Source organism: Wyeomyia smithii, chromosome 2 (genome assembly GCF_029784165.1).
Source record: "Wyeomyia smithii strain HCP4-BCI-WySm-NY-G18 chromosome 2, ASM2978416v1, whole genome shotgun sequence".
Taxonomy (NCBI): domain Eukaryota; kingdom Metazoa; phylum Arthropoda; class Insecta; order Diptera; family Culicidae; genus Wyeomyia; species Wyeomyia smithii.
In genome coordinates this window covers 141,235,148-141,263,112 of record NC_073695.1, presented here as the reverse complement: position 1 = coordinate 141,263,112, position 27,965 = coordinate 141,235,148, and positions in this window count along the sequence as shown.

The window sequence follows — 27,965 nt, the reverse complement described above, 5'->3', positions numbered from 1 at the left end:
GCAATTTTAAAGTCCAAAATGACGACTTTCGGCTTCTGAATAACAGTCCAAAGTGACCAAATATCACCCAATATGAGTTTTTCTTTAACCAGTATCCTAAATACCATTTTGAAATCCAAGATGGCGACTACCGGTTTGTGAAAAACAGCCTAAAATAAACAAATACGATCCAATATGAGTATCTCTGGAACCAGAATGATGCAAGGAGCTAACAATTGACCTCAGGCACCATTTTGAATTGCTAAATGGCAACTTATAGGCAACAGTCGGAAATTACCGAAAAATACTCAATATGGATATTTCCGTAAACGTGATGATACATAGAAACCAAACATTGACCCTGTACACTATTTTGAATTTGAAGACGACCACTTTTAGTTTCTGGAAAACGACCAAAAATACCTCCCAATATGGGAATTTCCGGTGTCAGATTGATGCCAGAAAGTCTGCTGATAATGACAGAATACCACCCAATATGAATATATTCAGAATTAGGGTGATGTACAGAAGCCAAAAGACGAGGATGTTGTCATTTCGATAAAACCAATCATTTCAAACGATTTGTTATTTGACTTTGGTCATATCCTATGGCTGATTCGTCGTGCATTCGGTTGTGTAGTTCCTGAGATAATAAAGTTTCGTGGTTTTCACAAGTCGGCACATTACAAATGAAGTTACAGTTCGATTACAGTAAAATTCAATAGGGTCTACTGAGGCAGTTAGACCATTCATTTGACACTAATTTTGTGGAAATCGGGTCGGCCATCTCTGAGAAAAGTGAGTGAGTCCAAGTAGTCTTCGGAATATGTTCCTTTGCATAGCTGGATTTCACATTTTTAAACATAACAGGCAAAGTAATAGTCCGATTGCAAACCAAATCAATAAGGTCTTATGGGGCAATTAGACCTTCGATTTGACACTGATTTTATGAAAATCAGTACAGCCATCTCTGAGAAACATGAGTGAGATTGAACAGTCTTCAGAACACGTTTCTTTTCATAACTTTTGAACCACAAATCCAATCTTTATGAAATTCAAAACTTAAGGGTTTTCTAGGTAGCCCGTTTTTTCAAGACCAATTTTGTTCAAATCGGTTGTGTAGTTTCTGTGATATTGATGTTTCATGATTTTCACATTTTTAAACATAACCTCTAAACTAAAAATCCGATTACAATAAAATTCAATAGGGTCTTATGGGGCAACAAGACCTTTCATTTGCAATTAGTTTCATGAAAATCGGTCCAGCCATCTCTGAGAAAAGTGAGTGAGAATAAAAATCTGCACATACACACACACACACACACACACACACACACACACACACATACACACATACAGAAAATGCTCAGCTCGTCGAGCTGAGTCGAGTGATATATGCCATTCGGCCCTTTGGAGCACTTTTATACTTTCGGTTTTGCAAGTGATTGCTATACCTTTCTAGGAGAAAGGCAAAAAAAATTCAATTTAAAAATACAAATACTAATGTCGGAACTCTAATATCAAGATAGAATGAATTTGGTTTTCCTCCATACCGCCACCGCGGGGTGCAACTAGTATCGTCTAATTGGACTAAATACATTTAGCTAGTAAAATATAATCATCAGTACAACTCGTTTAACTACCTATTCAAAGATCTGTACGGAGCATTTTGGTTTTCTATTGTCTTTTAAATACCCTAAATTCAGTTATTTAAAAAAAATCCGAAAAAAGCGGAGTGTAGAGCTCAAAAATAAACAACGCATTTTGTTGTCCCCGCCGCGGCAGCGCAGCGTATTTTGCGGCACCCGAATAATCATATTGAATTTTGATGTTTGCTGCTATGCGAAACAAAAAAAAGAAGAAGAAGACAATTCAAACGGCAATTCGATTGTGTTCCACGCCCCACTGTGCGTCAACAGCGGCAATGTAGTGTTCATTTTGCTTGACTGCCTAAAAATGTATATCGAGTTTTTCTGCACTGATAGATGACGAGTAACCAGCGCTCTGTTCATACATTGCTCAGTGCAGTACTGTTGCCTGTGTCATCATATCCTCCTTCAAGACATCAGTTTTATTAAAATTAACATATTTATTAACAGCAGAACGTAATACTGACTGATAGTGGAGGTGGTTACAAACTTTCTGCAAAAGCTTCACCTTCAAGATATCAGAATAGTCTAGGTTCATGGAAGTTAACATAAGTTAACGAGGAGATTTTGTCATTTTTTTTGCCACTGCTATATAGGATATCACAGCAGGCAGTTGGTGTCTATTCATGAACCTTGTGCCAGGCGTGCTCGCATATGATTGGTACATCGTTGGTAAAAATTCGACCTTGAAACTTTTATTCAATTTTCACTGTTTAACAATGAAGTGATAATGAAAATTGATTATTGTGATCGATCATGTGGTTACATCAGTATAACCGTTTGAAATCTTTCATTCCGACGTAACATCTTGGTTTTTGTTTTCGCGGAATGTATCTCGATATAGTGCGGTTAGACGTAGTCCCACGTCGAAAAATTGATCGAGGATGCTGTCTACAGACTTTGAACGACGAAATTTTGTATCTTAACTGACAGTGGAACTGTAACATGTGAATAATTGCGAAATTTGGAGATGGTGGACGTGCAATTACTCCTGAAAATAATATTTTGGCAAATGGCAAAGCTTGTTTATTTTCGATAAAAAAATAATATTTTTTTTGCAAAAACATTCATTTTTGGAAGGCTGATAACTTTATAGAAGGTTAAAAAATTCTGAAAAATTTGGGAAAAATTTAAAACGAGAATTGGAGTTTTTGGTGCCTTTTGAAAGAAAACTTCATATGGTTCGTAATATGTAACAGATTTGTTGTAGACACTATGCGTCCATCTCAATCAAATGAAGAAAAAAATTTTATATCTAAATTTTAGGTGAATTGATCGCCCATTTTTCTAAATCAAAAGATGCGTAGTTTAATAGCTTAAAAAATATATGAATATACGTGATGGCTTGAATCACCATTTAATTAATCGAACGGAAACCAGTTCATAGTGACATTTTTTTGATGAAATATAATATGATGATTGTTGTATGAGAGTTCGACTGTTGGGAATTGTACGATGGTTGTTATAGTTTCGGCTGAGCAGTCTCGAATAAGTAGAACGATCTGGTTTTTTACTGTCCAACGTTTCGTCACTGATCAGTGACATCTTCAGGGGAAACTGTTGGTGTTTATTAGCGATTAGTGTCTGTTTTAATTCTTAAATTTGTTAACAATTGGTAAGAGTTTAGCTAATTGTCTGTGGTTGAGTTGTTTGTGACTTACATAATTCTTGTTCGTTCCTTGTCTGGATTATTTTTAAAGCTTATCGTCAACATTAATTGGGGCGATCCGGGGTACATTCTACAATATTGGTGTTCATAAAAGTCTATTGCGATGGCGGATGGTACCAACAGTTTCCCCTGAAAATGTCACTCATCAATGACGAAACGTCGGACAGTAAAAAACCAGATCGTTCTACTTATTCAAGACTGCTCAGCCGAAATTATAACCAACCATCGTATAATATGATGATAAAATCGAGTGAAAAAGAGGTGATTAAATCAGGTACTGATATAATCGTGAGATTACTCTCTACACACACACACACACACACACATATATATATATATATATATATATATATATATATATATATATATATATATATATATATATATATATATATATATATATATATATATATATATATATATATATATATATATATATATATATATATATATATATATATATTTATATATATATATGTATATATATATATATATATATATATATATATATATATATATATATATATATATATATATATATATATATATATATATATATATATATATATATATATATATACATTACCTACAATGTTTATTTCTTATAGACTTGCAAGCGTACAAGAGCAAAGGCTTCCTGTTGCTGATTCATCATTCTTAGAAGATACGGGACTGCAATCTGATGATCTTCCAAACATCGGCCAGGTAATCTAATAAATGTTGTTTGTTTTGTTTTTCAGTGTCTTTGTTTTTAGTCTTCCCGTGCTCAATTTTCGATTTTATTGAAGGAACTAAGGAACTATAAAAGACTTACCTTATTAGTTTAAAAAAAAAACCCATTTGAACGTTTGCTCTTCCTCTAACGGCCACAAAAACCCTTTTATCTTTTTTTATAGTCTCAGTGGATAACAGCAGACGTGGCTGCGTTTGTTTCTTCACAGATCACTTTCAAGTTTGTTTTATTTCAGTTCATGTAACACGTGTTATTTAGCTTTTCACTTGATTAATTTTCTCTTAATTTTGCAGGTTAATTTCACTTAATTTATTACTATTTCAGATTACAACTACATTTTTAATTCTTATATTTAACTTCTAACTTTAAATTCATGTATTAATTGGAAACGCACTATTAGGGCTCATTTATAGTACTGAATACTCGGTGTATTTTCTAGCTGGCGGAACAAGGAAGTCAACAAATGACAATCGGCATTCTGCATCGATGACAGTTTGATGGGATGACTTCGAAAATTCGATGACCGAGGGATCTTCCCACAGGTTTATCAATAATTTTGACAACCAGCCGCGCTAGTGTATTCGTTTGCAAACATCCTGGCCCCTTCAGAAATCACCATTTCTGATGACTATTGGTTGCTGTTCCCGTAATGACAGACGTTGACTGTTGACGTTTCCGCTTCTGCTCGATGTTTGTTATTGTTATCGGCAATCGAACGTGGTTCTTCCAGCTGTATTATTTTTATCCTTGTATTTTCTCATTTCAAGTGACTCAGATGTTGAAGATGCATCGGGATAAATTAGCGACGAAGTTGGGTGATGAGGTGACTCATTGCTGTTGTTTTGCTTCGAATTCTGGTCGGCTTGCGGTTGGTGTTGATTGGTGCGATTAGCAGCAGGCAATCTTTACTTACTGGACGAGTTTAGCTACCTTGGGCGGTGCGGAGAGTGACCACCCGTATAATTCCATCGGCTCCTGGATGAAGTTGTTCAATCCTAGCGGTCGGCCAGAGCATTGGTGGCGATTTTTCCTTCATAAGCAGGACCAGTTGAACCGTTTGTAGGTTGATAGGTTAGTCGCCGAACTTTGTTCTTGGCTGTAAAGTGGCTAAATATTCCAGATGCCATCGCTTCCATGTTATCTGGAATTCTTTTGAACTAGCTGCCAATTGGTTAGTCGATTACGAGGAACTTCCGCAAGGTCAAAATCAGGAACGGATTTGAGTGCGGACCCAACCAAAAAATGACCAGGATTAAGGACCTCGTCGTCAGTTGTGTCATCGTTTAAGGGTGTAGGAGGACGTGAATTTAAGCAGCATTCGATCTGCGTCAATAGTGTTTTTATATCGTCGTGGGCGGGTAGTGCCGAGAACCCGCACAAAATGCTTCTGGGTGGAGTGGATGGCTGCCTCCCACAGGCCGTCAAAGTGTGAGGCCTTGAGAGGGTTGAATACCCAGCGTATGTTATTGGCTGCACATTCGGTGGCTAGTGCTTGGTAGTGTTGCTTGTCTTAGATTAGGTTACGCAGCTCGTTAGCTGCACCGATGAAATTTCGTCCGTTGTCCGAGTAGACTATGTGGCATAGTCCTCTTCGTGCCACAAATCTTCTCAAAGCCTGCAGGAATTTGGCCGTAGGTAAGTCGGTAACCTGCTCGAGATGAACCGCACGGGTAGTGAAGCAGATGAACACTGCAACAAAAGCTTTTTTGGGTCCGGCGCGACGGTGGGTTGGTTTTAGCAGAATAGGGCCCCAGTAATCTATACCGGTGATGTAGAAAGGACTGCTTGCTGTGACTCGGGAGGACGGTAATTCCGACATAAATTGCTACAGCAGTTTGTGACGTGCTTTTACACAGGTAATGTAGTTTCGGACAACGATATTCGCCAAGTTTCTGGCCCCTGTGATGCAGTATCGCAGGCGGAGACCATTAACCAGTAGCTGAGGGGCGGCGTGCAAATGGTTGTGGTGTAGCGAACGAAGTAAAAGAGTGGATAGTGGGTGTTTTCCTGGTAAAATAATTTGATGTTTACTTTCGGAAGGTTGGGGCGCTTGGGTTAGACGGCCCCCGATTCTCATCAACTGATCATTGCCACTAAAGGGTTGAAACCAATGAAGTTTGGATTTAGATGCGATTGGTCGTGAGTTTTGCAGTGCAGTCCATTCCTCATTGTACGACTGTTGTTGTACCAGACGAATGACGACGGCTTCGGCTTCTTGTAACTCTTTTGAGCTAAGGAACGGATGTGCTGGTGATGTAGACGGCTCGGAAGTTGGTTTGTATCTTCGAAAGAAACGGCGACAATATGCGATGATGCGTAGTATGTTATTGTAGTTCGAAAACTTGCTCACTAGCGAATCGATAAATGAATGGGTTGACTTGGCCAGCAACGTGATTCCAAAAGCAGTGTAACGTTGTAACGTTGAATTTTTGATACGCGGTTGGCGACGAAAGTGACCCATGGTGGTGCTTTCAGCCAGTTGGGGACAATTGTTAAGTCCACCCAAAAGTAGATTTCGCCAGGATGATTCACAGATTTGTGGACCTGTTGTAACAGCTCCGTAGCTAGGCGGGCGCCACACAATTCTAAGCGGGGAATGGTCTGCTGCTGAAGAGGAGCAACGCGAGATTAAGCTGTTAGTAGTGCAACTTTGATTGTGCCCTAAGCGTCGACAGAGCGAAAATAGCAACATGCGTCGTATGCACGCTGTGAAGCGTCTGAGGAGAAATGAAGTGCAATCGATGACGGAGTTTCGCAGAGAACCCATCGCTCGATTTTCAAATCGTTCAATCGCGGAAGTTGATCGCAGTAAGCCAGCCAACGCTCCTTGATGGCTGTTGGTAATTCATCGTCCCAGCCCCATGCCTCTCCAGCGTTATTTTTCAAGGTCCACAGCTCTTGCATGAATAGTTTTGCAGCCGTGATTACGGGCCCCACTAGTCCAATGGGGTCGAAAAGTCGGGCAATTTTCGAAAGAACATTTCTTTTGGTGCTAGTAATTTCCGCAGAATCAGATGTTAATGAGACACGGTAGCGACAATGTTCGGTGGCAGGTTCCCAATTAAATCCGAGTGTCTTTATGCATTGGTTACGAGCGGTCCACTGATGGTTCTAGAGCCAGCTTATCACGAAGAACTGCAGGTTCGTTAGATGCCCATTTACGTTGGACGAATCCTCTTCTTTCAAGAAGTGAGGTAAGCTGTTCTTTAAGTTCGATGGCCTTCTCTATGCTTTCTGCACCGGAGAAAAGGTCATCCACATAAAAATCCTTGCGCAGGACTTGAGCAGCTTCTGGAAAGTCGTGTTGTTCGTCGTCGGCCAGCTGTATTAAAACTCTTGTAGCTTGAAAAGGTGCACAGGCTGTCTCATAGGTAACCATTTTCAGCTCGTACGTGTCCAGTGATAAATCAGGTGAGTTTTTCATAGGATTCTCAGCAAAGCGGTGTCGCGGTCATCAACCTGGCGGAACATTTGTTTAGCATCAGCAACTAGCATAACACGATGTGTTCTGCCGCGAATGATGATGGACCTCATATCATCTTGGACGATGGGCCGATGACGTATTCGATCATAAAGTCGACGTATTGTTCACGAAGATGAGGATTCTGAGCCATTCGTGTTTCCATGGCTCGAAACATTCGGAATGCGGTACGACGGTTGTCGCCAAGCCGGTCCAAGACATCAGGTTTTACGGGTAAGCGAACAATGTATCGTCTTTGTTCGTTACGAGAGACGGTTTCTTTGAAGTGAGCTTCACAGGCGGCTTCCTCGACAGAGTGGCATGAAGAAGGATTTCCCTATTCAATCGTTCCATCATTTGCGTGAAATCGCGGATGGTGGCAACATTTGCGACGAGCGGTCTGTTAGATTTTGGGCTGGAAATTCTTCCTGAAACTACCCAACCAAACGTATAAGTAATGAGAGGCAGAAGGTCATCGCCAATTCGAATTCGACCCGTGACGTTAATGACCTCGAAAAAGACATCTGCCCTTAGAAGTAGATCGATTACTTTGCGACTGAAGAAAGCTGGATCTGCAAGCTGGATCCCTGGCGGAATGTTCCAAGTAAAAGCATCGATGGAGGTGGAGGGCAAGTCCAATGTCAACCGGGGTAAAACTAAACATTCAACTGTAGTAGTGTCATTGCAGACTCGTGATCGGATTTGTGGGAGAACTGCAAACTTAGCGTTGACGGTAGCTTGGCCGATTCCAGAGATAGGGACGGAAACCTTTCTGCGTTTGATTTTTACTGTTTGGAGAAATCTTTCCGACACGAAACAGCACTCACTGCCAGAATCGAGGAGTGCTCTAACTACATGCTCAGTCCCATTATCATCGACGAAAAGGACAACGGCGGTGGCGAGAAGTACACTAGTATGTTCAGTTTAAGTAGCGACGCAGCTGGGAATCTCGTTTACAATCACTGTGGCTGATGTTCGTGGTTGGGTTTCAGAAGTGAGATTTACTGTTGACTTCGACGACGTAGTATGATGTTGTCTCGCAGCCATAGCGGGTTCAGTGGAACAAAGTTGAGTACGGTTTTTGTATTTGCGACACGGGCTGGGAAACTGTCAGTCACGAACGACGTGTCCTTTACGCAGGCAATTTCTACATAGTTGTAGATGACGAATCTCCTTTTCTTTGTCCTCAACGCTCATTTTTGAGAACGTAGGACACAGGTAGAGCGGGTGATGCTCATAGCAGATGCAGCATTTCCGATCAGTGGAGAACTGGCTGAAAGTGTGACAGGCAGTCGGACGTTGAGGAAACCTTTCCAGCTGGTTTAACGACAGTATGGAAGGCGGAGTTTTTTCTTTCAGTGTTTGAAGAACAGATACTCTTCTCTGAATAAAGCTTGTTAGATCTTTGAACGAGACACCGTCCTTGGACGAAGAATATTCTTCCCAATCGCGACGGGTAGTGGCATCTAGACGGACGCTGAGCATTCGAATGAGAACAAGGTCCCAGAACTCCGTTTTCTCTCCTAGTTGCTGTAGCACTTTTACATTTGACTCGAGCTTTTCAACCACGGACGTGTTAATCTACTGCCGACTCGCGTTTAAGAAGAGCGAACTCGAAGAGGGCGTTGAGGTACGACTGTTTCAACCGTGAAAGAGCATTATAGGAATAATGCTCTTCCAATAAATTCCATGCAACGGGGTAATTTAAAGCTGTGATGGGAATCGTTTGAACAAGTTTAAGAGCATCGCCGGAGAGCGAAGATAGTAATATTTCGGAATATTAGACAGATGGTTAGATGAGTGAACCAGAGAGATATAGAGGTCATGGAAATTCAGCCAACTATCCCGACTCCCATTGCAAACCGGAAGTTTTATGTCTGGTTGACGAACGTGGGATGACGTAGGGCTTTGCTGGTTTAAAGCAGAAGTCGAAGCGGGAGGTGTCGGAGACGACTGTGGCGATTTAATTACGGATAGAAGAAAGCCTTTAACCCTGTAGTACGCCGAATCGTAGGTGGCTCGATATTTCAGATGCTGTTCCATACCGGCTTCATCTAGAGCTTCTAAGTCGGTCCAGACTTTGTTCAGGTTCTCCAGGCGAAACGGTACTTCTGGAGTTAACCCTCTTGGTCTGCAAACGTTTTGATGAGTGAGAAGGACGTCTGCAGACCCTTCATTCGGTTTTTAAGGGCTTTCACTCGTCGCTCGTTAGACATGATGGCGGGAGGTAAGACGAAGGCCGGAACGTAGGCGAGAACGTAGATCGATCTGTGAAATCGAAAGCAACGCGGAGCACAAATGTGATAGGATGTAAAGATTTGGAAATGTAATCACCTTCTCCAGGCAATTTATATGCCTTGTATTAGAAATTTTAGCAGCAACTCGACCTTATGTCGGATTACTTCAAATAGTGGCCAAATCCACGGATAGCAGGTTCACGAGATTAAGGGGTGTTCCAGATGACCGGAGCGTGCGGCCCATCCGGTTCGAAGGACCAGATGTCGATATCTCAGCGGATAACAGCAGACGTGGCTGCGTTGGTTTCTTTACAGATCACTTTCAAGTTTGTTTTATTTCAGTTCATGTAACACGTTTAATATAGCTTTTTACTTGATAAATTTTTCTCTTGATTTTGCAGGTTAATTTCACTTAATTTATTAATATTCCAGTTTACAACTACATTTTTAATTCTTATATTTAACTTTTAACTGAAAATTCATGTATTAATTGGAAACACACTATTAGGGCTCATTTAGAGTACTGAATACCATCCGTGTCGGAGTAGAAGAGAAGGTATTTCACGTGCTGGATCGCTATTTATACCTCGGTGAATTTTCTAGCTGGCGGAACAAGGAAGTCAACAAATGAAAATCGGCTTTCTGCATCGATGACAGTTTGATGGGGTGACTTCGAAAATTCGATGACCGAGGGATCTTCCCACAGCTTTATCAATAGTTTTGTCAACCAGGCCGCGCTAGTGTATTTGTATCCGAACATATAGCTTTTTGGAAGGAATGGTTATTCTTGTCTTTCTAAGAAATTGAAAATAGAACAAAGCTAGTGTAAAACATTTGTTAATGGTTGTGTTGGAAGAAGATGCACCGTGGTAAACCAATTGGATATTTGATATCTTTTGAGAAATTATAAGTAGGAACTACTGCGGTTAGCAAGCGCATCTCGTACGTGCATTGTAGTTGTTACTTTCTGGTTCTGGAAAGAATTTATAAGCTTAGTCCTTGCTTTGTGGTACTGAGGGCATTTGAAGATTACGTGTTCAATATCTTCATATTTGAACAGATTACTGTCGACTAAGTCTATCCTATAGAGATGTGCGTTTGCCACATAGTGTTTAGGCATGAAGCGCGAAATAACTCAAACAATATCTCGAGCCTAATTGAACCTTTTGAAAAAGCTTCTGTAGACACATTGCGCGGGATTGAGTGCATTTGTTGACGGCTCCGTCAACATGTAGATAGGGGTAGGCCGAGAGACAGTGCAAATGCTGTTTAAAACGCGTACTTTTAGCGGACGCAAGCAAATACTTTTGGATCAAACAAACTGCACTGAGTTCATTTACCCTTTAATTTTTACTTAAAAACGCTACTTACGTTACAACTTATAGGATATAGACTCGACAATGGCAGGAAACCAAAACAAAACTAGTTTGCGCGAATGCGCCGTGCTTATGGTTTTTAGTAGCGTCGCGAAAGTTCTCATCTCTTCTTTCAGTTCTCCCGTACCCGTGCGTTCCTCTTCTCCTCGTACCTATCGGGTTCGAGGTGTGAACCAATTTTGCAAGGTAGTTGTTCGTCGTTCTCGCAACGTGCCCTGTCCAACGTATCCAGCCAGCTTTGGCTGCTTTCTGGATGGCGGGTTCACTGCAGAGTTACGCGCGCTTATGATTCATTCTCCGTCTCCACACTACCAATGATGGTTCTTAGCACTCGTCGTTCGAAAACTCGTCGTTCAAGCATTGTCTACGTCTCATGCCCGTAGAAAACAACCGGTCAAAAAGGGTTTTTACAAGGAGCACTTTGCGCGGTGAATTGGACGTTTTGACCGTTTATTTTAAGTTATAAAGTAGGCAATTTATGTGATTTTTTCGAGGATGCTAATAATGAACACGGGCTGCGGATGTGATTTGGACTTAAAAAAGTGGAAGAGGTTGTTTATACGAAACGACCGCAAGGTTAACGTAGAATTACGACAGCCTGTCTTATGTCAATATTTTTTTGCGATAGCTTTGGAAATACACTCGATTAGGGTTAATCATTTTAATGGTGTGAAGCGATATATTTTTCCGTATTTGTTTCGTATATTATTTTTGCTTTAAAAATAAACGGAATCCGTTGGAAACTAGCTGAGTTCAGAACTTTTGAAAGTGGGCTATATTCGTGACGCTTTCGATGCTTTCGGTTTTACAGTTTACCCCTATATATGTTGCCGTAAGACATAACTCTACGTCGAAAACGCACTAATCGATGTGCTCAAGTCGACTCTGTTCAAAGAAACAAAAAATAAATCGGTTAATCAATTCAAAAATGATTGATATTAGTTGTATTTACCAGACAATTGAACTGTGCAGTAACAGTTAATAATTTCAGCCTTGTTAAATGTTTAAAATAAACAAAGCAGAAAGAATTTTAATTTTTCGAAGGTATCGTCGGAATCCATGGTCAAGTATATGAATATGAAGATTGTTTGTATTTCATGATGCTGTAAGAAGACGGAGTTTAACCAGAGAAAGGCCGGAATCCTCAATCGGCAAAGATGCCCCTTCTGTAAATTGTTATGAACCATGAGTATGATCGAGATGCTGTAAGAAGTGACTGGTTTGTTATGATGAAAACTTAGTAAATTGACATTTACGGATTTGTTTCGCATATACCGCTTGTGATGCACAGTGTTAATGAAATCGCAAATTTTATTCAATTATCACATAAATGCTTCATGGTCCAGATAGCGCGCATCCGCCCTGACATAAATTTTTTGCACGTTGTTGATTGGGATAACTGGAAAAATGATTTCCAGTTATGTCATCCTCCAACGTTCGAAAAAAGAGGATGGGCTACGCTGCTCATAGTTTGTCGGTATATAAGCAAAATTTGAGCGTGAAAGCGCAATATTTTATCGTCAACTGTGTACCTGGCAACAAATATATCATCATTGAGATGGCACCAGAGGCAAGCGACAAAGGAGTCAGGAAATTTGTCACAACAGGTCGTACCTCGTTGTAAGGAGAAACATTTCGGTTGCTTCCCGGTTGACGGATTACAACAAACGTTCTACTATTACACTTGCCGCAAGGTTCAGATCGCCGTACGTTTGCTGCTCCAAGTAAATTGTTACATTCCTCTTGTCAACCTATTGTTGCCTTATAAAGGCAACAATATAACATGTATCGTGTGTTGCACGGCTTGAAGGAAGAAGATGTTCCCGTTCTCGTATCGGATATAAGGGTCGTAATTATGCCGTGATGTCAAGCAACAACCGTCTTCTTAAAGACGTTACATATTTGTTAATGAAGTGTTATGAATTTTCTAAAACGGACTCTGCGCCGTGAGCAGAACTTGCTGAACTTTTCTGTTTGGAATCGGATTTGTTTCGCATATACCGCTTGTGACGCACAGTGTTAATGAATCGTAATATACATCACACTGCTGGGCAATTGCAGCAGCATCAAACTGCAATCAAAGTTGCAATTTAGTAATAACCTTTCATTATGCTCTTCCAAATATATTTAGTAGCCTTGAAAAAGACTGGTTGCTGCAGTTGCAAATTTCATTCAATTATCGCATAAATGCTTCATGGTCCAGATAGCGCGCGATATCCGCCCTGACAAAGATTGAAACCCGGCTTTTCTTTCTTCGATCAGCAACCAACGTCCGTGTAGTATCGGCACAATCATGGAATGAATTATACATAAAACACAAAGCGCACATTCATAGTCAACTAGGTATATTCTGTCGACCTTGTTAGGGAAAGAAACATTGTGTGACCAATCAGAGGTCGACATTTGCGCTTCGACAAGCTTGACAATTTTCAATAGTACAATCTTTCGAACAATCAGATTACAACTTTCTGCATTTGGACGGGTGCTTGGTTGATTTTCCAATCGATTACTGCAAAAATGACGAAAATCGATTGGAAACTGACTGAGCTAAAAACGGTTGAAAACGGACAATTTTTGTGACGCTGCCGATGTTTTTGGTTTTTGAAATTGGATCTTTGTAATGAAACTAGTCCCCTGTATATGTTTCCGAAAGACGTAATTCTACGTCAAAATATTTCTCTCGTCCAGCCGGGTCTCGAATCCGCAATTTCCGATGTTCCCGGCATGGTGTTTAGGCCACTTTATTACTATATAAAATGTAGTCATAGGACAAACAAATGTAGTTAGTTTATGAAGTTTCGGTCGTATTTTTCTGGAACCTGTGGTAGGCACGACTCCCGCAGATAATTCGTCTCCTAATCTCACGGCTAGTATTGTTGCTCTCAGTCACCATTGAGCCAATGTACACGAACATGTGAACTACCTCAAACTCGTCATCGTCGGTTATCACAACACTACCTAGGCGTGCCCTTTCGCGCTCAGGACCACCCGCTAGCATGTACTTCATTTTGGACGTATTTATCTTCAATCCAATCTTCTCCGCTTCTCATTTCAGGCTGATGTACTGATCTGCCACCGCCTCAAATGTTCTGCCGACAGCGTCAACATCATACGTATAACGAATCTATTCACGCTCGTATCACAACACCTTCTAGCGCAATATTGACCAGTACCCGAAATCCTTACACAACACTGCACATACTATATCGTAGCTTTTATCATTCTGGTGAGCTTTCCGGGAAGCCATTCTCGTCGAGTATTCTCCATAGTTCTTTACGATAAATCGTGTCATAAGCGGCTTTGAAGTCGATTAAGAGGTGATGCGTAGGGACTCTGTATTCGCGGCATTTTTGGAGGATCTGCCGTAGAGAAGAGATCTGGTTCGTTGTGGACAAATAACCCCATCCTTTTCCACTTCTCCGGTAGGCATTCTATTTCTTTAATCTTGACAATCAGCAGATGCAAACAACTGGACAATTTGCCCAGGCCCATTTTGAGAAGCTCCGCTCCGATACAGTCCTTTCTAGCTGCCTTGTTTTCATTAAGCCGCCGGATAGCATCAACTTCGCCTATCGATGTGGGTGGCATATCTCCGTCGCTAGCTGCACCGATAGAGGCTCCTGCGTCGCTTTTCTGGTCTTCTGCCTGTACGCTATTCATATGATCATCGGAATACTGTCTCCACCTTTCGATCACTTCACGATTATCTGTCAAGATACTTCCATCCTTATCCCCGCACATTTCGGCTCGCGGAACAAAATCTTTGCGGAATGCGTTGAATTTCCGATAGAATTCTCGTATTTCATGAGGGCGGTACAGCTGTTGTAGTTCTTCGCACATCTCCTCCTTCTAGCTAAGCGCCTTTTTCCTAGGAGAGTTGGGTTTGCTGTCTCCGTTTCTGTTTGTAAGGCTTCACGTCCTGATGGGTGGCTCTTCGCAGCGTTACTGTCCGCGCTGTGTTCTTTTCATCTAATATCTGCCGACATTTCTCGTCAAACGATTCGTTAATATTGTGCCGTGTCAAATGAATGTTGTGAAAAAAAAAACGATTCGTTAAGTCGACTCGGTACTTCGCCATTTAAGATGATCTCGACTACACTGCTGATGGCCAACTTAGAAAGAAAGAAATATTGATGGCAAAACTGTTGCTTCGAGAAATTCATGTTTTTCTTTTTTCATCGTCAGATCATACACAACAGCAGAATTGTTGAGCGATGGTGAAATCTCACGGTATTGAGTAACAAACGAAGGGTTAATCTCCATAGGGCTTCTTAACAGCTTCCAAACATTTCTCAGAGTTCCCAACTAGCGTTGAATTCATTATTTATAATTTAATGAGAAAACGCAGAGCCAGCTCGAAAAACTCCACTTTTAGTGGTAGTACTCTTTCTATGACCTCGAAAAATATGGTATGTGTCGATTGAATGCAACCTGAAACGATACACAAACAACGGTATTGTATCCTCTCCATCATGTGTTCATCATGTCTTCAGCTAATCCAAATTAAATGTTGAAGTCCGCGAATATAAAAGCGGACAAAATTCGTTCTCGAAGTCCATGAGTAGGCGTGGACAGTGGAGAAATTCCCCCTCTTTTCTGCAGGTCGTGCGTGTTAACCCTTTCCCGCTCATAGTGACTCTAGAGCACCAAGAAATGTAATGACTGTATCTTGACAAAAAACCCTAAATTAATCCTCCTAGCGGTGAGACCCAGCCTTTCCCTTTCGGGTTTATTATTTGTTTGAATAGATTTACATGGAACCTTCAATTAATAGCAAAAAATACACCTTGATAATTTCTGCTGGATTTATTTTTCACTCTAAATAACAAATTTTGGTAGCCAAAAGCATAACTATACCGAACATTCTGGAAGTAACATGATATAAATATGTCTTAAATATATGATGCGAATTTTGTTTTGTTCGGTGGAAACTTCACTGTAGTCATATATTGGTCGGACTCGATTATATATCATTTAAGATTCTACTTTTTATAGTAAGAAAGTTTTTCCTGATGAACCACAGCCTAAAAAGGTTCATTCAATATGAGAATTTGTGGAACAGTATGATACCCAGAGGCAAAAACAAATTTAGGCGCCGTTTTAAATTTTTGAATAGTAGCTTCCAGTTTCATTACCCAATGTGAGTTTTTCAAGAGCCGGGATAATGCTTAAAGGCCAGGTATCAACTCCATACTTCATTTTGGAATCCGATTTTGTGAGTTATGGTTTCTGGAAAATAACCTTAAATAGACAAATTCAATCCAATAAAGGTATATTCAATCTTTGGGTCCTAGAATATTGATGTTGTATTTGAAGCAAAAATTGAAGCATAAAATGTGAAATTTGACGTTATATTTGTGCTTATATCGAAATAAAAAAATGACTCCTAATTTCAAACACCTCAATGACGAGCAATTCTGGGAACGTTAAAATAGTACAATATATTTAGATCAATTAATTTCATTTCTTTCCATAACTTTTGAACCACGTATCAAATTGTTATAAATTTGTTATTTGTACGTTTGAGAGACCAGCTGGTCTCGAGGAATGATGCTGGCCTAATAAGCCAGTCGTCGTAGGTTCGAATCTCGGCTCGAGAGAGACTGTTAGTGTCAGTAGGATCGTAGCGCTAGCCCCGCAACTGTCCTGTACACTTAACAGTTGGCTGCGAAGTCTGTGTATAATAAACAGAAGGTCGAGTTACGATACGGAATGTAGCACCAAGGCTTTGCTTTTGCTTTGGTTACGTTTGAGAGACAGCCCGTAGTTATGTTCAAATAAGTCGTGTAATCTTTGAGTTGATAGACTTTCGTTGTTTTCAGAATTTATTGCATAACGGTTGAAATAAAAGTCCGATTAAAATTAAATGAAATGTTGACCAAACCTTTCATTAGACAATAGATTGTTGAAATTAGTCCATCGGTCATCGGAACATGTTCCTTTCCACAACTTTTGAACCACATATAAACAATATCGCATGCTTAGCTTTGGGGCTAATAGCGGTCTCGATCAACTAGATTAGTTGAGGGAATTCGTTATCGATATTGTTTTCTGGCGATACACCGTGCCCCAGTGCTGAGTCGAGGAAATTTTCAGCTCGAAAAGATCCTCGACTCGATCGGGAATCAAGCCCGAAATCACAACCGTGTGGAAGAGCTATCCGACCGACATCGCTAACCACAGAGCCACGGGGACCACATGCCTAGTCATTAAAAAATTCTTTAATTTACCCTTAACTAGCCCGTTAATTTGATATTAATATTGTTTTAAACGGTTGTGTGGTTTGTGAGATAATGAAGTTTAGTGATTTTCACATATTGATACATTACAGACAAAATTACAGTCCGATTGCAATGAATTTCCATAGGATGTTATAAGGCAGCTAGACCTTCTTTGTGACACTAATTTTGTGAAAATCGGTTCAGCCATCTCTGTGAAAAGTAAGTGAGTCTAAGTATTTCTCGGAATAGTTTTCTTTTCATAGCTGGATTTCACATTTTTAAACATAACAGGCAAAGTAAGAGTCCGATTAGAGAGCTTCGTAGCCGCAAGGTTACAGAGTCCGCTTTGATAAGCGAGTGGTCGTGGGCTCGAATCTTAGTAGAATCAGGCCATTTGGTTGTCAAAGGACTTTAACATGGGTTCATTCTCAGGCTCTCTTCTACATACTCTTCCTTCAAGCTGAATTCTATAGTACCCTTTCATCCTAACAAAAAAGTCCCTCTCATAATAAAACTATTCTGAGTAACGTATAATAGTTCTCTTCAGGGAATTGTAATTATGACGCGGTCTTGGCTGGAGGAACGAGGTTTCGATACGACTCCTTCCTCTTGACAAAAATATAAGTCCTACTTATAAGAAACCTGACCAGAGGTGAAGCATTGAGTGCCTCTTCAGGGAATTGTGATTGTGACGCTGTGTTGGTAGGAGAAACGAGGTTTGTTAAGACTCCTTCCTCTTGACAAAATAAGTCCTTCTTATAATAAAACTGATTTCAGAAATATTTACCCTCCACAAGGAATTGTAATTGGCGATATTGGCACGAGGAAAAAGGTTTCGATAAGACTCCTTCCTCTTGACATAATAAGTCCCTCTTAGAATAAACCAGGCCACAGAGGAACGTTAGGTGTAGCTTCTGTTCAGGCAATTGTAATCTGGCGATATTGGTAGGATAGAAAAGAGGCTCGGTATAGTAGAGCAGTAAGCTAGAAATGTAAGGGTAAACGCTCACACACAAGCACGGAAATAAATAAAAAAGCGTATCATTCACTTCAATAGTGATACTGCCAATAATATGAAGTGCGGAGTACAGAAAACACCTGGGGAATATTACAATAGATCAAAATGTCTCTGGTCGCAGTGACGAGTCCACACAGAGAAAAAAAAAGAGTCCGATTGCAAAACAAATCAATAGGGTCTTATGGGGCAACTAAACCTTCCGTTTGACACTGGTTTTATGAAAATGAAAAAAGTTTCAGTTGAGCTCTCGCGCAGTATAGACGTCTTTTCTCTTGACCGTGCCGAAAGGAATACAAAGCATCTGTATTGTCTGTTTTTTTGCCATTTGCGAGGTGTAGCTAAAGTGTTCTATGCCGATTACTACTAGAAACCAATCTTAAAAGCGTTTACAATTCAGCCCAACGGAGGGTGATAAAAAAGACAGAAATTCCTCATCAGAAAACCCGGCAAAACGATCGTTAAAGGAGAGTGTCACCAATATGACGACCGACATGACGCTAGGAGATCTGCACAATCTGCTCAAACGTGAAATTCAGTTGTCGAAAGACGAAATCCAACGTAGCATTATGGAAATGAAGGACGAGTTGAGAAAACTTGGCACCGAAGTTGATGAAGTTAAACGGTCCCAAGGGTTCATAAACGCAGTGTTCGAGTCTTTCAAGAAAAATATTGTTACAACAACGGAAAGCATGAAGCGAATGGACAATGACGTTGTTTCTCTCAAGGTCAGTCATGCACAAGTTTCATCGCAGCTAGCCACCATAGACCGTGATCTCAACTACATCCAACAAGAACAGCTATCGAATAATATGTTACTGTCGAACGTTATCAAAACCACCGATGAAGATCTTTGTGCAATTATGTGTAAAATAAGCGAGACTCTGGGAGTTGAGCTGTTCGACCGTGATATTTTCGCAATCACCCGTTTATCGACGAGGAACGCTAAGCAAATCGAGCCAATCTTGGTACAATTCTCTAACCGGGTTGTGAAGGAAAAATTAATGACAGCAGCGAAGAATATCACACTATCTTGTCAGAGCATTGGATTTTCGATCCATCAGCGAATCTGATAGTTATGTATATGTATTTAACGTTATGCAACTCGGAGGTAGTAATTTAAAAGGTTTAACCTTACACTACCAGGTGATAAATAAATTGAATTGAATGGAATTGAATCTACTTGAACCATCACCTAACGCCGAAGAACCAAACTTTGCTACAAGTAGTTAGAGCCTACAAGGGGGAGCACAGCTACAAATTCGCATGGTTCAATAGAAGCTACATCTACATCAAAAAAGATGAAAGCTCTACAGCTTTACGAATCGCATCGAGAGCGGATTTGCCTTCTGGCATGGAGCAATAGTCTCATAATTTTTTTTTCGAGCGCAACCACTAAAACGTTCTTTTGCATCTATTTAAATATGGAGCAGCGGGGAGAGCATCTAGGCATTGAGATCGATCATCGTCTAGATACAGTAACGATCTCTTCATCGACTTTGAATATTTTGCACCTCAACACTAGGAGCTGTCGCAGTAAAATGTGTGATTTGGTTCAGATGATCGATGACTTGAAATACGTTCATGTAGTAGTGTTTAGTGAAACCTGGCTTTATCCAAACGAAATCTGCAACATATCAAACTACGATGCATATTATTCGTGTAGATCTGATAGAGCGGGAGTTTCTATTTTTGTATTATCCACTTTGAAACATAGGAAAATTTATGAAATGATGGATGACGTTAATAACTTCTTAATAATTGAACTAATTGATCATAATTTAAAAATTTTTGGTGTTTACAACCCCGGAAGAAATGTGCAAGATTTCATCAATAAATTTGAGGATACCCTAAACAAAAACTCTAGAATGCTCGTAATAGGAGACATGAACATTAATTTATTGGATGATAAAAATAGCATTGTGAACGATTATAAACACCGTATTAGTGCGCAAGGATTTGAAATAATAAATAAACTCCACCGTAACTATGCAACCAGAATATCAAATACCATCTCAACCATCATAGATCATGCTATCACGGATATTTCTAAGAAGAAAATATCAATCATTATCAATGATACTGAAAATCATATATCAGATCATAAAGCCATAATATGTTGTATTGAAAATAATGTAGTACACAAAAGTAAAAAAATAAGAAAATGCATTGTAAACTATGATAATGTTATAGATGATGATTTTAGAAGCCAATTGGAACTTGTGACAACCTGTGAAGATTTCGAAAGCCTTTGTAATAGCAAAATAAATAGCAATAAACATGTTTATAATGTATCGATAGCAAAAAAACCATTACAACCATACATAAATAGCGAACTCTTTGAAGATATAAAAAAGAAGAATAAGTTGTTCAAAAAACTCAAAACTGATCCCAATAACATAATATTGAAAAATCAGTACTTAAGGCTCAGAAACACTATAAGAAATAAGACAAGGAATGCTCAAAAGACATACTACGATGCAAAATTTTATTATTGTGCTGGAGATCCCAAAAAAACTATGGTCTGTTATAAACGAAGTTGTATTTAACAAAGCACGCTATAGACAAAACGAAGAAATCACTTTGGTTGAAAATGGTCAGAAAATTGAAACACTATATCTTGTAGCTGAAGCTTTCAATGAATATTTTATAAACGTAGGACAAGTAGGGCCTGTAAACGTTAAGTTTTTAAATAGTTTATTTGACACGGCACGATACCATTTATGTTTTACTGAGCCAAGTACATTTTTTTTTTAAATTCTAAATTAGCAGGGAAGAGAGGGAGGCCTTTTTTTTATTCTCGCGGCCGACTACGAGCTAGTGGGCAATTATGTGTAAAATAAGCGAGACTCTGGGAGTTGAGCTGTTCGACCGTGATATTTTCGCAATCACCCGTTTATCGACGAGGAACGCTAAGCAAATCGAGCCAATCTTGGTACAATTCTCTAACCGGGTTGTGAAGGAAAAATTAATGACAGCAGCGAAGAATATCACACTATCTTGTCAGAGCATTGGATTATTGATCCATCAGCGAATCTGATAGTTATGTATATGTATTTACGTTATGCAACTCTGAGGTAGTAATTTAAAAGGTTTAACCTTACACTATCAGGTGATAAATAAATTGAATTGAATTGAATTGAATCTACTTGAACCATCACCTAACGCCGAAGAACCAAACTTTGCTACAAGTAGTTAGAGCCTACAAGAGGGAGCACAACTACAAATTCGCATGGTTCAATAGGGGCTACATCTACATCAAAAAAGATGAAAGCTCTACAGCTTTACGAATCGCATCGAGAACGGATTTGCCTTCTGGCATGGAGCAATAGTCTCATCATTTTTTTTTTTCGAGCGCAACCACTAAAACGTTTTTTTGCTTCTATTTAAATATGGAGCAGCGGGGAGAGCATCTAGGCATTGAGATCGATCAGCGTCTAGATACAGTAACGATCTCTTCATCGACTTTGAATATTTTGCACCTCAACACTAGGAGCTGTCGCAGTAAAATGTGTGATTTGGTTCAGATGATCGATGACTTGAAATACGTTCATGTAGTAGTGTTTAGTGAAACCTGGCTTTATCCAAACGAAATCTGCAACATATCAAACTACGATGCATATCATTCGTGTAGATCTGCTAGAGCGGGTGGAGTTTCTATTTTTGTATTTATTTATTTATTGATTTATTTATTTATTTATTTATTTCGTCAAACAAAAGTAGACTACATATGTTTAAAACTAACTTACATGCTATATGCTATTTATACTAGTGGGAGCAAAAAAAAAGAGTTTATACATAATTGAATATAATTTCTTCACTTGACGGATTATTACAATGAATGTTTTCTATCGATTTAAATTGCGCGTTGAGTTGAAATATTGTTTTAATTTAGTTCGCGACATAGAAAAGTCAATTGTTTCACAGTGTTGGTTATACACTAACATCATTTGATTAATTGGCCCGTATTTAGCATAATTGTTTCGTTGATGATTTAAAGAAAACAAAGTCCGAGTTCGTAAATTTCTAGAAGGTACATAAAGATTGAGTTTTGATAATATTTCGGGTGAATCGACACGTTGAGATACGATATCGTTAACAAATGACATCATTGCGAATTCACGACGGGCTTTTAATGATTGAATGTCAATAAGTCTGCAGCGTTCGTCATATGATGGTAGGGGAAATGACGTCCATCGTAGATTACGAAGTGCATATAACAGGAATTGTTTTTGCACTGATTCTATTCTGTTTACATGTGTTGCAGAAAACGGAGACCATACAATGCTACAGTATTCTAAAAGTGACCTGACATAGGAATTATAAAGTGTTTTTATTGTGTATGGATCTTGGAAATTATAGCAGAAACGTTTTATAAAACTGAGCATGTTACTAGCCTTATTAATAATTGTATTGTAGTGATCAGTGAATGTTAATTTTGAGTCGGGTATGACTCCTAGGTCCCTAACTCGTTCACTTTTCTCTACTACCTGATCTCCTAAGGAAATCATATTGCTTGGCATGTTTCTTTTTCTGCCAAAAGCCATCGAACTACATTTTTTAACGTTTAGCTGAAGAAGGCTTTTTTTACACCAAATGTAAAAATATTTTATCTCGTTACGAAAAATATTTACATCATCAGCGTTTTCAATTTCAATGAAAAGTTTAATATCGTCGGCATAAATAAGAATTTTTACATGTTTTAGAATAAAGGAAATGTCGTTTACAAATAATATAAATAGTAGAGGGCCCAAGTGAGAGCCTTGAGGAACTCCTGAGGTTACATGAATAGGTTTCGATATTCTACCTTTAAATTTGACTGTTTGTTGACGATCTGTCAAATACGATTCAATCCATTTGAGTAATTGTGGATGAATTCCAATTTTTCGTAACTTGAAGAGAAGCAGGGGTATATCAATGCGATCGAAAGCTTTACTGAAGTCAGTATATAAGGTTTCAACATAATTACCTTTATCCATTGCGTTCAAAGAGAAGTTAATAAACTCGAGTAAGTTAGTTGTTGTTGAGCGCTCTTTGAAAAAACCGTGTTGCATTGGGGTAATTCTATTTTTTATTTGGTGGAATAACTTTTTGTTTATTATTGCTTCAAAAAGCTTAGGTATACAGGAAAGAATGGCTATGCCTCGATAGTTGCTAATGTCGGTTTTTTTACCAGATTTGAACACAGGCACTAGATATGAGTTTTTCCAGAATTTCGGGAAGCAACCGGATTCCAGCGACATATTGAAAATCAAGAACAGTGGGGAAGTTAGCTCTTTAGCTAAATGTTTCATGAATGCTGGCGGAATTCCGTCTGGTCCCGGACCTTTAGACGCATCCAGAGCTTTTAAAGTATCTTCAATTTCGCGTGCGCTGACATGTTCAATATTGAAATAGTTGGGGAACTCAGGAAAGTTGGTGAAGAATGTATAGTCACGATCAGATTCGGAGAAAGTTGTATAATTTTGTTGAAAAAAAAAATCAGCAAATAGATCAGAGATGTATGCCGGGTTCTCTTCAACTTTGTCATGCAGTTGCATTTTTGAAGGAAAATTTTCAGATTTTAACTTTGATTTAACATATTTGAAAAAAATTTTTGGACAGGATTTGATTTCAAGCTCAGTCTTTAATGTGAACTCTTCAAACGCGTTACTAATGGCATCGTTTAATTCGCCGCAAATGTTAAGATAAGTTGTTAAAGCATCACGGTTTTTATGAGTTTTGTATTTTTTATGTGCTTTTTGTTTTTTAAGTTTTTAATTTGTCTATTGTACCAGACTGGGTATTTGGAATTGCCATGACGTCTTATTCTTTTCAATGGTGTTTCGCTAATAAATAAATCAGATAATATGTTATAAAAATTTTCTATAGCCGAATCGACGTTTCCGTCTTCAAACAATACATCTTGCCAGTTGATACTATTTAGTTTATGTTTTAATTCATCATAGTTCGCTGACTGAAAGTCAAAAACATCTTCGAATTCATATTCGTCAGGTCTTTTATTCACATGCACAAATAAAGAAAACTCTATTGCTGTATGATAAACTTCGTTCTTCCATTATGGTTGTAATGAATTCGTCACACAAAAGTCTTCACTAATGTTGGACATTAACAGATCTAGATAACAATTTTGTCCATTTTTCACATGATTTATTTGATTAAGACCAAGACTAGAGGTTTTATCAAAAAGAAGTTGAAGCGTTTCATTTTCGCCAATAATAGGAAGTAAAATGCTATGGTTATCGATATCCGGAATAAAATCAATGTTGCGTTGGTTGAAATCACCGTATATGTGGAGTTTTACTTCAGGTAACAGCTTAGATGCAATATTTTCAACAACATGAAGAAACTTTTCAAAGATTTCATTCCGCGCATTATTTGGAGGGAAATAGACAGAGACAAATACGTGTGTCTCTCCTGCTAGTTCTGCTTTCACCCAAACATGTTCGAACTCTTTAAACTGAATGGTGTCGATAAGCGCTGAATTAAAGTCTACTGACACCGCAATCAACACACCACCACCGGATTTCATTTCAGATAAGTGATAGTTACGGTCATTTCTATAGACATTATATCGGCAACCGAAGACTTCTTCGCTGCGAACACCCTCATCCCAGCTGGTTTCGGTTGCTAAAATAACAGAAAATGAACAGGATAGTACATTTTTTTGAATTTCGTTAATTTTGTGAGCGCCTCGCATGCGGTTAAAATTTTGGCAATATACAGAGATCTCGGTAGTGGTGGGGTGTTCGAGTGTAGAAGCTAAAGAATGAGAGTCATTATTAACAGAAGTGTTTACCAGAGCAGAGCAGGTCGCGTCATTTCCTACATCTCTAGGTTGAACAAAATTATCACCAGCAACGGACCTCTGATGAGTGAGTCAATTGCGTTGAAGACACGAGTGCCTAGATGAGCACGCAATGCATTGTGAAGTAGGAAGGTGTGCAGGATCGCTGATCATCTGGGGTTGAGAAAGTGAAAACTCGTCGTTCGCCGGGTATGGGTTAAGAGTTTCGCCTCTTTGAAATTGAATCGTAGGAATGAAGTTAGATTGAGGTCTGGAGAATCGGTCTTTCGCTGCTGCAAGAAGCACTCTGTCAGGTGGTAACAGTTGATTTGCATGGAAACGATTAGAGTTGGTGTGTTGTTGATTATTGTAGGAGTTGGTGACGTTATTCTGTTGCCTGTTGGCCATGTTATAGTTGGGGCTATTGTTATTATTCCAAAAACTGTTGTTGACGTGACGGTTGTGGTTGGTATATCTACGGTTACTATTGGTGTTGAAGTTGTAGTTGTTTCGATTGGTACTTTGATGGTTATTATCGAGATTTCTGTTAAAGTTGAGGTTGCGATTCTGGTTCTGATTGTTGTTGTTATTGTTGAAGTAGTTCTTATTGTTGCGGTTGTTGTTGGAATTGTTATTATTATTGTAGTAATTGCTGTTGTAGTTATTTCTATTGTTATTGACAAAGTTGTTGTTATTATCGTTGTTGTTGTTGTGAATGATATGGTTATGCCTAGGGTTGTTGTTTCTGTTGTAATTATTTCGCCTATAATGATTTCGATATCCACTTTGAAACATAGGAAAATTTATGAAATGATGGATGACGTTAATAACTTCTTAATAATTGAACTAATTGATCATAATTTAAAAATTTTTGGTGTTTACAACCCCGGAAGAAATCATTCGTTGTTTTGCTTTCGTCTCGATTAGACGCAAATTGTTTATCTCCGTTTGAGTTCGCAAAATTACAATACACGAGTTATCGTACGGGTGTTTTTTTGTCGATTAGTTCTTGTGCTGCGCGATAACAATAGCCTGTTATATATCGGCAGAAACATCTGCACACTGGTAGGGGCAGGCTACCCCGCCAGTGATTCGATACGCAGCTGATATATCAGCAAGAATAATTCTCCCGCACCGCTGTTACCCCGCTAGCAGCACGGACCATCATACGATCGAGCGAGTGGAAGTCAACTACAAGTGGCATCTACAAGGTCGCGTGTAGGACACGGCCACTGCGTCTCAACACGAAGCTGGATCGTCATTGTTTGTTCTGCGGAGACGCTCGATTAATTCTTCTATCAGCCGTGAGGTCGTGACTTAGACGTTCGGTGACGTATTACCTTTAGAATTTTTACTATTTTTATCAATATTATTACTATGTTATAATATTATTATTAATATTATTATTGATATTATTATTGTTATTATTAATATTATTACTATAATTATTATTATTATAATTATTACTATTGTTATTAGAATTAGTATTACTGTCTTTTTTTTATTTGATCCATTGTAGATTGAAAAATTGTTTTTAAAATTTAACATCAACTACTTGAACCCCCCTCCCCCCCAGATTCGAATATTTATCGTTTGTGTGCGGTAGAGCGTAACGCTCCCGCAAAATGGACGACATGCAGGTGCAACTTTTCCTGGAGGTGGAAACAAACGGGGAAGAAATTGAAATTTCTCCCATCAGCTCACCCCTACCTTCCCCTGTGCCCACCCCTTTGCCAAGTCCTATACCAAGAGTACCGGAAGTACGGGTAAAAGCTTACCCAGATGCCGCTGGCGGTCCCTACGTTGTTTTTTCCGGCCCATAAAGAAGCCATTGAATATTATTCAAATTGGCAAAGACCTGGCAAAACATTTTTCGGCCGTAACCGAGATTACGAAGATGAGGCCGAACAAACTGCGAGTTGTCGTGAGTAGCTTGAATCAAGCAAACGAAATTGCTGGCTACGAGCTCTTCACGAGAGAGTATCGCGTGTACATCCCTGCCAAGGATGTAGAAATCGACGGTGTGGTTACCGAGGGGAATCTCACTGTCGATGACATTTTGCGTCATGGAGTTGGCTGTTTTAAAAACCCCTTGATGCAAAGTGTAAAGATACTGGATGTCAAGCAATTGCATTCAGTATCCATCGAAGAAGGGAAGAAGAAATTCCTCCCTTCGGATTCCTTCCGAGTAACATTCGCCGGATCCGCGCTGCCGAACTACGTCCGCTTGGACAGGGTTCGTCTACCTGTACGCCTGTTCGTACCGCGGGTCATGCATTGCCAGAACTGTAAGCAGTTAGGTCACACAGCCACCTACTGCTGCAACAAGGCACGCTGTAGCAAGTGCGGAGGCAATCATGCTGAGAACGCTTGCAGTGGGGATACTGAAAAGTGTCTTTATTGCGAGGGAACTCGGCATGACCTTCCGGCATGTCCCGCGTACAAACAGCGCGAGGAAAAAATTAAGCGTTCCCTTAAGGAACGATCAAAGCGCTCTTTTGCAGAAATGCTTAAGAGGGCTGAGCCACCCTCGACAGGAAACATCTTTTCCTTTTTGCCAACCGATGAGGGTACATCTGACGATCCCGTCGAAGGGTGTTCCTATGCCTTGCCAGAGGGATCTAGGAAGAGGAGAATGCTCAACTCTCCTAATCTTTCTCGTAAAGGTCGTAAGATAACCCCTAGCGGAATGACCAATAAGACAACACAAAAAGGAAGCGGTGAAGAAAAACCGAAGCAAGTACCCCCCGGTTTTAATTTCAAATCAAACCAGGAGTACCCACCGCTTCCTGGGGCACCAAAAACCCCTCGTGCACCCATTTTTCGATCAGAAGACATA